General features: G+C 46.8%; 1 protein-coding gene across 1 annotated transcript in view; it reads left to right on the forward strand.

Moving 5' to 3' along the window:
• The first annotated feature begins 11,482 nt into the window (after positions 1-11,482).
• PRDM10 (PR/SET domain 10) overlaps positions 11,483-17,560 on the forward strand; it is a 117,995-nt gene continuing 111,917 nt past the window's right edge. The window contains exon 1 of the mRNA XM_084781121.1: positions 11,483-16,953. The gene's annotated coding sequence lies outside the window, so the exon portion shown is untranslated. The remainder of the gene's footprint in view (positions 16,954-17,560) is intronic.

Below are 17,560 nucleotides of genomic sequence, written 5' to 3' on the forward strand. Positions count from 1 at the left end.
AAATTAAACACCTCTTCAGGTTTCCTCTCTTACCTTTCTAAACTGCCGGCTGCCTATGTGCCACATCTGTCTCTTCTCTATCCAGAGGTGGACAAATCCCCCTGCCCCTCTCTCTTGCTCCCTTCTCCTTCTCCTTCATCCTCTATCTCCTGTCTTTCTCTCTCATGCCTTGCCCTTGGAAATAAATTTCCTTTGTGCTGAGCACTTGGTCTGGGCCCATACTGTTCCTTTCAGCCTAAACCCTTGTTTTTCTTTTCTAATCTTTGTGTTCTTCGGATTTGTTTATTTCACTGTGGAACAACTGCACAACCATATGTTGTATGACAAAAACAAAACAAAACAAAAAACACCAAAAACCCCCACATTTTTACAGGGGAGAAGGGGGGAATGCATAATTCATGTGTACTCACTCCGGATGGGGAAACCATGACAGACCAAAGTACAGATACCCCCAAAGTCCAAGTATGCGAGCCAAATAGGTTTATTTGGGTTACTTATAGGAACAGGAATGACCCAAAGACAGCTGCATCACTAAAGCCCACTCCAGCATGGGTGACAGTTCATAAAAACTGGAAACTTAGAGCACACTGCACAACCTGCAGGCAGCTCAACAGGTTGGAGGCAGTCCTTTCTAGGCGGCTCAGTTGGCCTGAGCCGCTTCCAGGCCGCTCAGCTGGTTTCTGCTTCTCCCAGACAGCTGGCGTGGTCACAGGGTCTTCTTTGCAGGTTTTCTCCCCAGAGACTCGTCTTAGTGGCTCAGCTGTCTCGGTCTTCTTTGCAGCTCAGTGTCTGAGGCACATAACTCGGATTTTATTGCTTACTCTGGCAGGGAGAGGCCTAGAGAAACCGGTCTGTTTCAGGAGCTTCCCAAAGCTATTTTGAGTTATTTATCTTCCTGTTTAAGGAGCTTCCTGCAGGATAGAATGTTTCAATCTCCTAGAAAGCAAAACACCATATAATGAGGAGCAGAACAGGAGATACATCATTTGTTTATAACATTTGAGTGGAATAATTTTTAAAATTTATCATTAATAAGGTGGCTGGTAGCCATAATGTTAGCATTTGAGAGGTGGAGGAGGAACATCAGAAATCCAAAGTCATCCTTTGCTGAATCAAGTTTGAGGCAGAGGATGAAGAAATGGCTCAGCAGTTAAGAACACCTAGTGAGTGGAGTACAGTGGGGCACTTGTGTAATTCCAGCATTCAGGGAGGCAGAGGCAGGCAGATCTCTGTGAGTTCAAGGCCAGCCTGGTCTACAAAGTGAATCCAGGACAGCCAGGGTTACATAATGAAAGCCTGTCTCAAAAAACAAAGAAACTAAACTAAAACATGCTCCCCGCCCAAAGAGTGCCTAGTGGTCTTGCAAAGCTTGATTCCCAGCACCCAGGTCAGGCAGCTCACAACCACCTCTAACTCCAGCTCCTGGGGATTCACCACCCTCTTCCAGACTTCAGGGGTATCTACACCTTCACATATGTCCAAACATACATGAAAATATACACCATATATACATAATTTAAAATAAATATATATGTTTAAAAGTTTGAGGCAGCCGGGCTTCACAAGACTCTATTCCCTCACCCCCAAAATACCATTAATGATGTTTGTTGTGATAGTTTTTGTTACCTGATATATCTGTTTCCTGATTAAATATAGACTTTCCTTATTAAATATAGATGTTTCCTTATTAAGTATAGACTTATATTTAATAGACTTAACTCTGTTGGTAGAATAATACCCTGGTTCAATACCCAGCACCATATAAATCAGGATTGGTAGCTCATATCTGCAATCCCAGCACTTGGACAGTGGGCTCAGGAGGATCCCAACTTCAAAGGCATCCTCAACTATATAGAATCTTTGAGGTCAGCCTGGGATACATGAGATTGTCTCAAAGGAAGGAATGAAAGAAAAGTCTTGTGTGCTATAAAATACGAACCCCTGGTGAAACATTTCATAAATTCAATAAAAACTTCATAAATCCAAAGTATTTGTAAGTTTTTTGTTTTTTGAGTCAGAGTTTCTCTGTCTAGCATTGGCTGTGCTGGAACTCATTCTGTAGACCATCTGCCTCCCAAGTGCTGGGATTAAAGGCATGTGCCACCACTGCCCAGCAGTATTGGTAAGGTTTTAACGCATATAAACTCACTACGCCCAATGTGGTGCAACTTCTGAGTTTTCCCATGTCCACTAAAATACATTTTTTCTTCAGTATCCATATTTAAACTTAGAGCACTGCCTAAAGGAAAGTTTTCCATACCTTTCACATTTATAGTAGTATGTGTTACATGTACAGCTTGGTTGTTTGGTTCAAAACAGGGTCTCACTATGCAGCCCTGGCTGTCCTGGAACTCATTCTGTATCCAGGGTTTCCTGGAGCTCACAGAGATCTGCCTGCCTCTGCCTCCTGAGAGCTGGGGTTACAGGTGTGCATCACCACGCCTGGCTAAAAACGTAGATTTTTTGTTGTTGTTTTTTTTTTTTGAAACAGTTTTTAGTCCAGGCTGGCCTAATAAATAATTAACAATTTTCATAGGGCATACCACAAATATGAGTTTTCACATTAGATTTGATTTGCTATCGAGTGGTTCCTTGCCTTCCTTATGTGTGCAGGGTTTGTTTGTCTCCATTAGGAATCCTCTGGTGTTTAATGTATGTGTACAAGTGGTGTGTGTGTGTGTGTGTGTGTGTGTGTGTGTGTGTGTGTGTGTGCGCAGTAAGAGAGAGGTATGCCAATCAAGCACTCTACCACTGAGCGACATCCCTAGCCTTAGGCAAGGCTTCTTTATGAAAAGCCTTTTCATGCCTATGACATTCAAAATTCTTCCTGGCCTGTTAGGTGATGAACAAGGAAGCTTTGCTTTTGCCTGGAGATTACTGCATTCATTACATGCGCAGGGTTTCTTCCCAGTACAAATGTTTATTTTTTTTTTTTATCTTTAATGAGGTATTGCTTCTACTAAAGGGGCCTGACAATACAATAGCTTTCCCACATTTTTAGAATGAGGAGTATGATGCGCTCCACTATAGTTGGCACATTTCCGGGTTTATCATTTGTGTGTGAATGCCATTTTTCAGCTTTTGAGACAGGGTCTCACTGTGTAGCCCTGGCTGGCCTGAAACTCTCTACGTAGACCACAGTGACCTAGAACTCACAGAAATCTACCTCCTTATGCCCCCTGAGTACTGGGATTAGAGGTGCATGTGTCACCATGCCTGGCTTGTCTGGATTCTTTGGGGGGGGGGAGGTGCAATTCAAGACAGGGTTTCTCTGTATAGCTTTGGCTGTCCTGCATGTCCTTGAACTCACAGAGATCCGCCTGCCTCTGCTTCAGGAGCGCTGGGACTAAAGGCGTGCGCCACCACCGCCTGCCCTTGTGTGGCTTCTCAAATGTGGCATGGGTGATGGGATGGGAGACAACACTCGGTGACTTGGGAGAGTAGACCAGCTGTAAAACCCTTGTCCTGCCGCCCAGAGGTCCAAGTTCTAGCTCTCAGCAAGGCAGAGGGAGGGGAGTAAATACATGGGGAACACATTTTGGGAGAAAGAGAGACTGCCTGATTATCTCCACCCCACGGATGTTATTTCTCTCCTATGCACATTTTCCTCAAATCTGGGAGCTATTGCTTTCTTTAGCCAAGGGGTTTTCCACATGCACTGCAGTCATGGATGTCTTTTCTGTATGGGGCTTTTAAATGCTGAGGGCTTTATTTGAGTTGGATCCTCTCCAGCATTTCTCACAGGCTAAGGCTTTGTCACCGGCAGCAGGAAACTCAGCTGGCTGTTGCCTGTTGGTGCTGGAGGAAGACCCTGGGGACGGGGAACTCTGTTCAAGTGCAGCCCGGTTCTGGATATCACAGAGAAGAGTTTTAGGATGACTCAGAGTAAAGGAACGTTAGGGAGTTTCGGGGTTGAGTAGAAAGGCAAGATGCACTTGAAGGAGTCAAGGGCAAATGAGAGGAGAGAAAGACACCAACGTGCTTCAGTAGCAGCTGCCAGTGTGATGTGAGGGTTCAAAGCTACTTCAGCTGAACCTAAATTTAGGTATTAGAAGAAGGATGTACTACTGGTTTCTCTCTCCCTCCTCCTTCCTTCCTTCCTTCCATTCTTTCTTTTTTCTTATTCTCAGAGTCCTGTCCTGAAAGGGAGACTATTTTGGAGGCGGGCATGATAGCAGAGCTGTAACACCAATCAAAGGGCTGGCTCATCACCGCTTAGTAATATGTCACAAGAGATTGAACTCATTAGTTTATTAGCCATCTTTTTTTAATGACTTATTATTTTTATTTTGTTGCATCGACGGGTGTTTAACCTGCATGTGTGTCTGTGTGAGGAAGTTGGAGCCCCTGGAATGGGAGTTACAGTTGTGAGCTGCTATGTGTGTGTGTGCTGGGGGGTGCCGGGAATCGAACCTGGGTCCTCTGGAAGAGCAGCCAGTGTTTTTAACCACTGACGCATCTCTCCAGCCCTGCATTAGCCATCTTTAACACTCCTGTTTCTGGTATTTCTCAAGAAGGGGAGTAGAGTCCTTCTGCAGGTGGTCTGGCCAGGGTTGGTGCTGGGGAGCAGCCAGGCAGGCAGAGAGATCAGAGCAGGAGAGTAGAAGAGGCCCCTTTCCTTCTGTAGCTGTTAAGTACGTTTCCTGCCTAGTTTCCCTTTCGTGTTGATGCTCAGGAATCAATGGCATACAGTTTTTGTATGTTTGTTTGTTTGGTTTTTGAGACAGGGTTTCTTTGTGTTAGCGAATCCTGGACTCGCTTTATAGACCAGGCTGGCCTTGGACTCACAGGGATCCGCCTGCCTCTGCCTCCCTAGTGCTAGGATTAAAGGCGTGCCCCACCACGTCCGGCTCAGTGACATATTTCCAATGAAACCTTTCCCAACACAACCCACCTTTAAATGAGATCACCACAAATAGAATGACCATAGTTCTGAGGCTGTATTGAGGAAACATCCAAATTCTTCTGCCATACTCTTATACAACACAGTAGACTTGTATGACAAAATGTACACACACACAGTGAGCAAGCAAGCAAGAAGTTCTGCACCAGAATCCTCAAATCTAGCCCATCTCGGATGCTATCTTGTGAGGGATATCTCAGATCTCACCCGGTTGAGCGTTCGGTCCTGCGGGCTGTTGCTTACTTTAGCTGCCAGCCATACTCCCAGGATGTTTTGCCAACGCTTTTGAGGGCCTCTTCTAAGCTGGCATCCCCACAACTCCTCCTTAGTTCTATTGCTGCTCTAAAGCAGCTCATAGAACTTGATGCTTATTGGCTTGTTGTAAAGGATACTACAAAGGATACTGGTAAACTCCAGATGATGGCACCCTCCAGGAACCTCCACATGCTCATTTACACTGGCTAGCCAAATTTGGGTTTTCATGAAGGTCCTTGTTATGGAGGCTTACGTGATTAAATTGTTGCCTATGGCTGATCGGCTTAACTTTCAGGGGATGGGACAGAAAGTCCCAACTCTCTAATCCTATTTTTATTTTTCAGATAAAAGCCTCCATGTGAAGCAACTTAGGGGTTACCATTGCCGGTACTCCTAAACCTGCCAAACTTACTAGTATACATAAAAAGACAACTTCTCTCATGCTGACATCTAAGTTAAGGTCCAAAAATCTTTCATATTGAATCATGTCCAAAGAAGGCTTTTAGTTTTGCTTTGTTTTAAAATTGACTTTAAATTTGATTCTAGACTCAGGCAACACTTTTATTTCCTCAAACAGAGCACATCTTCCCCACAGGGGGTGTTCCTTAAAGTAAAATGTTTGATTGGAAGTTCCTTTGCATTTCATGTGCCTCCTGGTTTTGGTTTTTGGTTTGTTTTGTTCTTTTTTTCTTTGACTCTGTTTCATGGGAGAGAGGCAACTTGACTGGAAACGATCTCTATGGCTTCTCTCTTTAGGGACTAATTTTGCAGGTTTCTTCTGCTCTCCACAACTCTTCCCCCAGCATCTTTGACTCTAATGAACATGATGCAGTTTTGTAACGTGCTATTGTGACATAAATGTGTATCTGGAATTTGCCAGTTTCCTGCCACATCAGTCCTAAAATTCTTGGATGGTAAATGTCTCATATGCCAATGAGATAAATGGGGGACTTACTTGCTTTGGGGTGGGGACAACTTTCTAGGAAGATCAATACTACTGGGACTTTCAGGCCCACTTCCCACTTCTGAAGTAACAAGAGGGACCAAACCACTCACTAAAGGTTAAACCGACCACAAATGGCCAATGACATAATCATTAATCAACCCTGCTACATAAAGAAACCTCCATACAACTCCCAAAGGGGCTGGTACAGAGGATCTGGCTTTCTAAACATATGGAAGTTCCTAGAGGGTTATGAATCAGGAGAGGGTGAGCATGTCCCAACCTTTACCGGTGTCCTTTGCCTATGCTTCTTTCTATGTGCATGTTTGCAACCTTTTTAATAATAAGCTAGCAAATTTTGTTGTGCTAGCATCTCTCACTAGAGCTCAGGATGGCCTGGATCTCACAGTGAACCTCCAGGCTCAGCCTCCTAACTGCTGAGGTAGCAACGGCAACCCTCTTGAGTTCTGGGAACCGTTTTAGCAAACGGAACCCAGTGATTATTTGTGGGAACCCTGGTTCATGTCTGAAGTGGGAGGCATCTTAGAAACTGAGCCTCCAGCCCATGGGTTCTGACCAATCTCCAGGTAGATGATGCCAGAACTGAGTTGGAGGGTCCCCATCTGGTATCCACTGGAGATGTTCTGGGTGTGTGCTGAGGGGTGGTCACAGGAACCTTTGTGGTGTATTGAGTGTATAGAAGCAGGAAAAATAGTTTGGTTATTCCTATCTCTTACAGTAACTTTAAAAATCTCTTGTAGTCTGGACCACAAAAGAAAAGCAAACATTCCATAATAGCAAGGGTTTTTTTTTGGGGGGGGGATGCACAGTCTTTTTTTTTTTTTTTTAAGATTTATTTACTTATTACTATGCATACAGTACTCTGCCTGCATATATATTTACAGGCCAGAGGAGGGCATCAGATCACATTATAGATGGTTGTGAGCCATCATATGGTTGCTGGGAATTGAACTCAGGACCTTTGGAAGAGCAGTCAGTGCTCTTTACCGCTGAGCCATCTCTCCAGCCCTCTTTTTTTTGTTTTGATTTTTTGTTTTTGTTGGTTTTTTTTTTTTAAGACTAGAGAGATAGCTAGTTGGTAACATGCTTTCTTTGCAGTCATAGGAACTCAAATTTAACCCCTAGGACCCACATTAAGAACGCCAATGGGGACCCTGAGAGATAGCTCAGTAGTTAAGAGTATCGGTTGCTTCCAGAGGACCTGGGTTCAGTTCCCAGCACCCACATGGCAGCTCAAGTAACTGCAGTTCCAGAGAATCAGATACCTTCTTCTGGGCATCAGGCATTCATGTGCAGAGACATACATGCAGGCAATATACCTATATACATTTTTAAAAGAGAAAAAAGCCAGTGGGCAGTTGAGATGGGTTAGCAGATGGAGGTACTGTCCACCATGCCTGACAACCAAATTGGCCGGTGTCTCTTGTTTGCACTCGTTAGTAGGATATGTTGGTAGCTCATGTGTTTTTAGTCCCTGGGACTGTTTGTAAGCCCTTGGTTAGCATTTATGTCTTTCGAGTGAGGGCACAAAGCAAGTTTGATCCCTGTGGGCCCCTTTCCAGTGTCTGTGAGATCTCTGTGAGTTCAAGGTCAGCCTGGTCTACATTGTCAATTCCAAGGTAGGCAATGTTACACAGTGAAGCCCCATCTCAAAATGAAAAATATAAAAACTACCATGGACAAGATGGCTTGAAACAGTAATTTATTCTCTGAGTTCTGGAGACACACATGTCTGAAACAGAGCTGTAAATGCACCGTCTCTCCATCTTTGCCTGTCTTCATAGGTTCCCACCACGATCCACTTGTTCCCACATTCTCTTTCTCCTCTTGTGTTCCAGGCTGGCCTTACACTTGCTATGTAGCCGTAAGTAGTATTGGGCTCCCAATCCTCCTGCCTGCAGAGTTAGAGGTGAGGCCCACTACCCCTGCTTTATTCAGTGCTGGGATGGCGTGCAGGGCACTATGCCTGCTAAGCAGGCACTCTACCCATCAAACTGAATTTCAGCTCCCTCTCTTTTATATCTTCTTACATTTATCTTGTGTACACATATGTACACATGTGTACACACGCATGTTTTTGGTCTGATCCAATCCAGAGAATATATTAAATTATATATTTTTAGTTTCTTTAATCTGGAGCAGTTTCTTGGGCTATGCTTTTTATTATCTTAGTACATTTTCCATTGTCCAAGGAGTCATATTCTCACATAATAAAGCTTGAGGGAGAGCTCACATGTGGCATAAAAACCCAGTCATTAAGCTACTGAGCCACGAAAGGATCCATTAATATTTTTAAAGAGAAGTGAGCAGGCCCAGTTATTATATAGAATGTCTCTTAGTTTTAGGTTGTTGTGTTCTTATAATTAGAGTTTGGTTGCTAATTTTAGGTAGCTGTGTCTCAGAAGTGAAGTTGCACAGCTCTGAGAAGCACACAAACTCTATTGCCCATCCCAGAGCATATTAAATTAGCGGGCTTGCTATGTTGCCCAGGCTAGCCCTGTACTCAAGCTATCCGCCTACCTTAGCCTCCCAAGCAGCTGGAACCATACGTCTTCACTTAGCATAGTAGCTTTGACCATAGAAGAAGATATAGCTGAGTGTGGTGACATATGCCTTTAATCCCAGCACTCAGGAGGCAGAGGCAGGTAGATCGCTGTGAGTTCGAGGCCAGCCTGGTCTACAAAGAGAGTTCCAGGACAGCCAGACCTACACAGAGAAACCCTGCCTCGAAAAACAAACAAACAAAAAAAGTTGTTTGCTAAATTTCTTACTGTGATGTTTCACTGTTGCCTTTTATAGATAATAAATATCTTTTACGAGGTTGGGGGCACAGCTTAATGTTAGAAAGCCTGCCTACCATGCTGCAGCTCCCAGCCTCCCACAAGAAAAACAAATATTTTTTTGTGGAGGACTTAATGCTGACTATGTTGTTACAGAAGTGTCAATATTTTACCCCTAAGCGTTAGCATCCACCCATACTGTTTCAAAGAAACATTTGCTTTGTTCTTTTTCTAAGAAAGAGTTTAGCCTAGGCGGAATCCAAACGCAGGAGGACTGTGCTCAAGTTTCTGCCCCCTGAGGGCTCCCAAAACACAATGTGACATTATGCCTAGCTACATTTTCAGCTTTTTGTTTTGTTTTGTTTTTCGAGACAGGGTTTCTCTGTGTAGCCTTGGCTGTCCTGGAGTCACTTTGTAGACCAGGCTGGCCTCAACTCACAGTGATCCACCTGCCTCTCCCTCCTGAGTGCTGGGATTAAAGGTGTGCGCCACAACTGCCCGGCTTACATTTTCAGCTTTTTGAGATAGAGTGTCACAATGCAGTACTGGCTCACCTTGTGCTGGAAATCTTTTACTTCAGCTTCCTGAGTGGATTACAAGCATATGCCACCATGACAGGCTAAAACTCTAATCATGACTATGGTTGTTACTCAGGGATGGTTTCCTCCAGCCTTCTGCTTGCCTCCCCCACCCCCCAGCAGAACTTCCCCCTTTCCCAGGTGGCTCTGGTGTTTTTTGTTATGGTGGTGGCTTGTTTTGTGCTGGAGATCCTCAGAGCATCATACGCTAGGCAGACCCTCTTGTGCTAGCTTTGTGACACATTTAAAAAGAAGCCTTTATAAATAGCATATGCAGCTCCTCCCTTTTCTCCTCAGCCCTCCCTCTCTCCCTCCTTCCCTCCCTCCAGCTCTTCTCTCTCTACAGGGACTTGCCCTGTGGAGGACCTGGAACTCCTGCCCCCACCTCCTGCTCCCACGCCTGCCTGGGTTAGTTGATTTGACTGCATAGGAGGTGGGGTGGGGGGTGGGTTGAGGGAAGAGATTAATTGATTTGCTGGTAGTATGTCTTATCTGTTATACAGTTGGCAACAGATGTCTCTCACCGTCCTTATGCTTTTTCTCAGCCATCTCCTACTGTGTTTCCTAATTCTCCCCTGAGGGTGCTATTATCCAAGGGACCAGCCTGTCTTTTTTTTATCTTTCAGTAACATTTGCTGTGGCTGACAGCTACATCTCCCTTGAAACACAATGTCCCCTGGTTTCTTAGACGCGATCCTCTTTTGGTTCTCAAGTCTTATTGACCTGCTCGGCCATTTTAATTGAATGTAAAACATCAATTTTGAGCCAGGTGTGGTGGTGGTGCAAGTCTTAAATCCCAGCAACCCACCAGAGGTTTCTGTAAGTTCAAGGCCAGCTTGGTCTACATAGTGAATTCCAGGCCACCTAGGACTACATACATAGTAAGGCCCTGTCTCAAAAACAAGTAATTGTGTATTCAAGTGTGTCTATGTGTAGGCACATGCACATAAATACAAGTGGCAAAAGAGGCCAGAAAAGGTGGTTAGGTCGCCTAGAGCAGCCTAGAGCTGAAGTTACAAACAGCTGAGAGCTCTTATTTGTGGGCGCTGGGGAAACTCTACAGGATCATCACTGGGCTGTCTCTCTAGCACCTAATTGAATTTTTGGATACAGAGATTTTGCTCTAGTTGGTCTTGAACCCCTGAGCTCAAGCGCTTGCTTTGTTCTGTTCTTCTGAGTTTCTGGAAGCGTAAGACATGGGAACACCACCTCTACAAGTGACCTGGCCCCTCCCTGAGAGGTAAGATCTTGCTGGGTAGCCTAGGCTGACATCAGACTAAAGCTATTCTTGCTTCAGGCTCCCGAAAGCAGGGATTACAGGAATGGACTGGAATGGACAGGCACACTCAGCCCCGCCCAGCTTCCTGTCGCCCATCTCTAAATTCAGCAGTTCCATAGAGTCCAGAGATCAGGAGTCCTAGACACTCTCGGCTTCCTGCCCTGCCACCCACCCCCTCAATCATCGGTGAATGGCTGTGTAGTTAGGCCTCAGCTAATCCTACACACTGACAGGAACACTCTGCTGAGCTCTGTCTCTAGCCACAGTCATATACATTTAAACACAATTTACAATGTAGCGAATAGGGCTGGCGATGTAATTCTGGTGGTGGAGTGCTTGCCAATCATGCAGGAGGCCCTGGATTTAACCCCAGGAGCTGCATAAATGGGGTCTGTGGAGGAGTGTGGTTCAGAAGTTCAAGGTCATCCTCAGCTATACAGGGACTTAGAGAGAGGCTTAGGTTAGAGACCATTTCTTTTCTTGGTTTTTCAGGACAGGGCTTCTCTGTGTAACCTTGGCTGTCCTGGACTTGAACTGTAGACCAAGCTGGGCTTGAACTCACAGAGATCCACCTGCCTCTGCCTCTTGAGTGCTGGGGGAAAAGGCGTGTGCCACTACACCCGGCTTTCTTCCTTCGTTTTAAAATTTTATTTATTATAATTTTTTATATTTTTTTTACAGCGTCTCACCCAAGTCAGGGCAAGAGCTTTCAAATTTGTGGTGAATATAAGAGAACAACGACTTTTCTAACCATTCCTCACCTCATCTTTCTCAGTTACTGCAGCACCATTTAGTCACTCAGGTCTAAGGCTGTGAGTCGCTACCAGCCACAACCACCCAGTCCCACATCTGGTCCACCTGTAAGTCTACCCACCTCTCCTCCCTTCACCCTCTCACAAGATCATCAATCATTTCCTGCTCAGAGCAGAGAGACTCCCTGTCTCATTTCTTACTCTGTGAGCTGCCCCCAGCCCCCTCCCCGGCAACAAGCACCCTGAAGCAGCTAAGTTGTCTTAAAGTAGGGATGGAGTGTGGGTAAAAGTTCATTTCCCTGTTTAAAATGCATTCAAAACATCTAACCATAGCACAGCCTCAAAGCCTTGCATGCTGTCCCCTGCCTATTTCCCTAGGTTGTTTTTGGTGACTTTGCCCTTTGCCCTATATTCCAGCAATCCTGGCCCTTCTCACTGCTCAGACAGATGGAGGGAAAGCTCCAGAACGTGTTTTTTCTGCTCCATCCTTTTGCGTAGAGGTCGGCCCATGAAGCCCAAAGCATCGGGGAATGCTGTGCCTCCTGGCATGCTTAGTAAGCCCTCCATGACCAGCTTTACAATGAGAGAATAGTTGCATACATGCATGCCATGGCTCAACTTGTTTACTGTATGAGCGTAATAGGGAGGAGGTTTTGTGCAATGCTATGCCTGCAACTACACGCGTGTGGGAGCCAGCAGATTGCTGTGTGGAGTTTGATTCTCTCTTTCCACCTTGATGACTTGAGTACAGGGGATTGAATTCAGGTCATCAGGCTTGCATGGCAAATGTCTTTAAAGTGCTGGACCATCCCACTGGCCTAATGATCCCCCAGACCCCCCTTAACTTTTAGGCTATTTTCATAGGCTGTTTTTTCCCCCCTTATTCTAGTCCCCACTCTTACTAGTATTTTAGGAGGATTTCTTGTTAAACGTGTGTGTGTGTGTGTCTGTGTGTGTGTGTGTGGCTGGAGAGATGGCTCAGTGGTTAAGAGCACTGTTTGCGCTTCCAGAGGTCCTGAGTTCAATTCCTAACAACCACATGGTGGCTCAAAACCATCCGTAATGAGATCTGGTGCCCTCTTCTGGTGTGCAGGTGTACATGCAAGCAAAAGTATGTGTGTGTGTGTGTGTGTGTGTGTGTGTGTGTGTGTGTGTGTGTCTGTGTCTAAGTATATATGTGTGTCATTTGCAGACGCTGGAGGACAACCTTGGATGTCATCTTCAGGAATGCCATTCATGTCTTTTGTGCCTATCAAAGCTTTAAAACAGGCCAGAGAGCAGGGTTCTATAATCCCTGCCACTTAGGACCCACAGAGTGGGTTCAAGACCAGCCTGGGCAATTCTCAGCCCCAGAGCTGGGACTATGGTCATATACCACCATGTCTGGCTTTTATGTAGGTGCTGAGGATCTTTTACATGGGTTGTGGGAATTAAATTCAGGTCCCCCCTTTTTGTTTTTTTAAAGAAAACCCTCTATAATCAGAGCCATTCCCCAGGCAGCACCGTGGCACACATCTTTATACCTAGTACTGGAGGGGAGGTGGGCCAAGGCAGTGGGATCTTTGTGGGTTCTGGTCTACATAGTGAGTTCAAAGACAGCCAGTGCTACATACATAGCTACCCTGTCTTGGGGTGGACAAAGCAGAGCCATCGCCTAATACTGGGGAAGTAGTTTTGACACACACTTCACATTTTCCTGCACTATATTCTTTGTTAACACCATCAGTTAGAACTATTTGTGAATGTTGTTCTCCTGCCTCCATTAACCGGAAGCTTAATGCGAGCACTTCTCTGTGCTCCCCTCTCTTCATTGTTTAGAACAATGACCGGCTCATGTACACGGTCCATGAATACTTCCTGCACAGGAAATCTCATTATGTGTACATTTTTAAAAAGCCACATTAAAAAAAAAAACAACACGTTTCTGAGACTTCAGACAGCTGACCATTTAAAATTGGTAGATGACTGCATTGATCTATTTGTGCCTATCAAAGCTTTAAAACAGGCCAGAGAGCAGGGGTCTATAATCCCTGCCCCTTAGGAGGTTACAGAGTGGGTTCAAGACCAGCCTGGGCAATTTAATGAGACCCTAGCTGAAAATAAAAAATTTTAAAAAAGGGGCTGGGATATGGATCAGTGGTAAGGCACTTGCCTGTCAGGTGTGAGGCACCAAGTTCAATCTGCAGTGCTGTAAATGCAATGTTTTAGGGCTGGGGAGATAACTCAGTCCATAAAGTGTGCGCTGTTCAAGCATGTGGAGCACATAGCCCAGAACCCACATCATAAAAAGCATGACATGGGGCTGGCAAGTGGTGGCGCAGGCCTTCAGTCCCAGCACTGGGGAGGCAGAGGCAGGAGCGGCCCTTGGCACCCACTAGCTGACTGCCTAGCTTCGTTGGTAAGCACCAGGTCCCAGGGAGAAGACCTATCTTAAAAAAACAAGATGGGTAGCCATCCTGAGGAACACCTGAAGCTGACCTCTGGCCTCCACATGCACATACAACTATGGAAAACACACACACACACACACACACACACACACACACACGTACATGAATGAAAAAAATTAAAAAAGGAAGGGCATGGCTGCTCCAAGGTATGGTGGAGGTGACAGTTTATTGTAGATAAAAGGGAGAACATAACAGAGGCAGGGACATCTGGGACAGTCCAGAGTGAACATAGCCTGACTAAGCCAGGCCATGTGACAAGAGGTGGGGAAGGGAGCCGGTGACATAGAGGGGTGGCCTGAGTGAAGAGACTAGCTAAGAGAGGAAAGGGTACACCAAAAAGGTCAGGTAATCAAAATGGCTGGATCATGCAGGGAAGGGCAGCTGGGGGTGGGGCAGGCCAGCCCCTGTGCTGGAGAGGCTTAGGGTGTGGAGCAGGGTATGGCAGCCATACCACGTGACAGGGAGGGACTGAAGGATGCTGGGAGAACCTGTCGGCCACTGTCTCGGTTAGCCATTGTCCCACGTTTGAGACCTAGCAGTACCTACAATGTACACACATACATACAAGTGGGGATGAAGACATCTGCAAATGTGACCATAACTAACACATTAGGAAAACATATGCAGAAATAAAAACTGGCTTCCTCATATATCACAGTGACCTTACTCTGGTTATAAAAAAAGAAAAAGGTTTTAGCGCTTTATTTAAGGCCCAATTAGACAGTCCCATTTCTCCTGTTGTGTTTCCTTTTGTGTCATTTCTGATAACCTGACCTCTGGGACTCTTAATCCATCAGAGAAGATATAATTCGGTTAAAATCTCAAAAGGGCCTCTAGAGGTCATGGGTCCCGGGCATGGCAGCCTTCCAAGGCCACAGAGGACCCATCTACCTCTGGCATTGTCAACTCCTATCACTGAGGGATCATCCTAGAGATTTCTTTAGTTACTATGACCATTCCAAAAGCAAACGGCTTCTTGTCAACAGAACCAGAGAGGAACGTGAACAGTGCTGCGTGGAACAAATCTGAATCCTTTCTCTTTCACGCTGTCTTTCTATTGGGTTTGACAAGGCATATTTACTGACAGCCTTCATTCCGTGTCCGGGGCTGCTCCCAAAGGGCTCTCGGGAAGAAGAAAGTGTGGGATCTTCATCATGGCCTACCTTCCAAGGCTGTCTTAAAAACTGCCCTCAGCTTTTCACCATTTTCAGTCACTTAAAAACAAAACTGTACAAAATACAGGGGAATGGATTTTAGTTTTCCTCCCTGGGGCTGTTTTCTATTCTCCAGCCTTTGCCTCCTAGTACTTCTTTTTTCTTGGCTAGCCAGTAGTTTTGTAGAGTTTTTTTGGTTTGGAAACTGAATTTTGCTGTGTACTGCTGGCTGGCCTGGAACCATGCAGGCCGGTTACCCATCTGCTTTTGCCCTCAAGAACTGGGAATTCCAGTTCGGGTTACCTAGCTGGCACTCTGTAGTTTTTTGGTTTTTGTTTTTGTTTTTACCATTACTCACACCTATTTTTTTTTTAAAGTTCCAGTTAGCGTTGGAAGAAAATATTAAAATATGATCTCATTTAACCTTCAAAGCAACACAATATTCCCTGCAGACACAAAGAGGGAAGATCTCTGGCATTGGTTGTGATTCCTGTGTCAGAGGGGAGTTCCCAGCTTGCCTCATTCCAAAGCCTGAGCTTCTTTCAAAGCACCTGGCTGTACTTTGAGAAGGCATCTTTTCTTTTTTCTTTTTTTCTTTGGTTTTTTGAGACAACGTTTCTCTATGTAGCCTTGGCTGTCATGAACTCCCTTTGTAGACCAGGCTGGCCTCGTACTCACAGAGATCCACCTGCCTCTGCCTCCTAAGTGCTGGGATTAAAGGCGTGCACCACCTGTCAGGCTGGGACTGCAATCTTGAAAGATCGTATGATGTGGGTGTCCTAAGAAGAGAAATCTGTCGTTTTTGGTTGTCCAGGGTTGACTAACGTGCCTGTCCATCCCCCGTGACCCCCTTACCCACTCCCAGTCCAAGCTGGCCTGGAACTGCTGCACCTACGGCCTTTCCCAGGTGCACCACCACTCCAGGACTTGGTATAGCAGGCAAGCACTCTTATCAACAGAGACACATCCTCACCCCATTGCTTCTGAAAAACACTTTTCCAGAATTGTAAATGGTTGAATAGAGAGATGTAGTGTAAACGCTATGTAGGGGACGACAAGGTCTGATGACCAAGTCCCCTGGTGTCCGGAAGGCTGTTAGGCCCTAGGCCCGAGGGAGGCAATCTGTTTAATCGGTTTCGGTGGTCCCGGAAAGGCGTGTCCAAGTTGCGCCGAAGTCCTGGGCGCGTGCGTTCTGTGCAAATCCGTTCCAGGGCGGGTAGATGCACAGCCTACACCTCCAAGAGCTCCCCAAGCCCCGAGTGTGGGAGACAGATGGGCTGGAAACCCGGGTGCGCATTGAGTCTTCCACAGTGGACACTCAAGCATGCTGAACGGTTTCCCTCCACTTGCCCTCCAGGGTTCTCAGATGGGCCTTGACCCTGATGCAAAGAGTGGGGCTTTCTGATTGGCTTAGAGTACAAACGCAGGCGAGCACCGCCAGAGACCCGCTCTTCTATTGGGTTTTACATGAACTGCAGAGCACGAAATAAAGAGGCCTTCAGTCATTGGGCCATTGTGTGAATCTCCTTTTGGCTTCTCTGCCGACTGAATTAGCGTCCCAGGATTTTCGTCATGACTCTTAAATCTGGGCTTGTCAGTTCGGCCCAGCGTTCCAGGTCTCTAGGAACAGCATGGGACTTTCAGAGTTTAGCCAATCACATAGCGTTGAGATCAGGTTGCCAGGCAGATTATGCTAATAAGACCCCGCCTTTTATGCTGCTCCCACTCTGCGGCGGGAAGAACCACCTGGAGGCGGCGGGGGGGTTTGATTTCCATCACCCCTAGGGAGAGAGGATCCGAGACCCGCTGATCTTCCAGCTCCCCTCACCCAACGTCGTGTAAGTACCTAAAGGATTAAGGGAACCGGATAAACCGGGGTCCAGAGTATCCCATCGCCGGGGAGAGTGTTTCGTCTTTGCTTAGTCCCACCCAAAATGGCGCCCAGCTCTTTCTGCGTCTCAGCGCCCGGCCGGGGCCAACCGACCGCGGACCCGGGTGGGGGGGAACTGATGGTAGTGGTGGGGGGAGCAATCCCGGCGGCACCGCCCGATGGTACAGTCCAGCCGGGGCTGGGACGAGGCACCTCGCTCGGGGTGGGGGGTCAAACCATCTGTACCTTCTTTGCGGAAAGGGGCAAGTTGCCCTCCGGGATGCCGTCCGGGCCCCGCGTCCAGCGCGGGCTTCGGCGCTGCCCGCCTCGTCTCCCCGGCATGCAGCCTGCCCCGCGCCCCCCGAGCGGCTCGCATGCACCGGCCGCCGTGCGCTCCTCTCTCCCCTCCCGCGTTGGTTGGGCCGGGACGGCGGTTGGGCTGCCTGCGCGCCGGGCGGCGGTTGGGCGGGCGGGTGTCCGCCGGCCGGGACCCGCGCGGGGGGTGGTGGCGCGCGTGGCCGTGGGCTCTTGTGCGGGTATCCCGGCCCGCGTTTCCTAGCCGCCCCTCCCGCCAA

The sequence above is a fragment of the Acomys minous genome, assembly GCF_964271855.1.
Source record: "Acomys minous genome assembly, chromosome: 5".
Taxonomy (NCBI): domain Eukaryota; kingdom Metazoa; phylum Chordata; class Mammalia; order Rodentia; family Muridae; genus Acomys; species Acomys minous.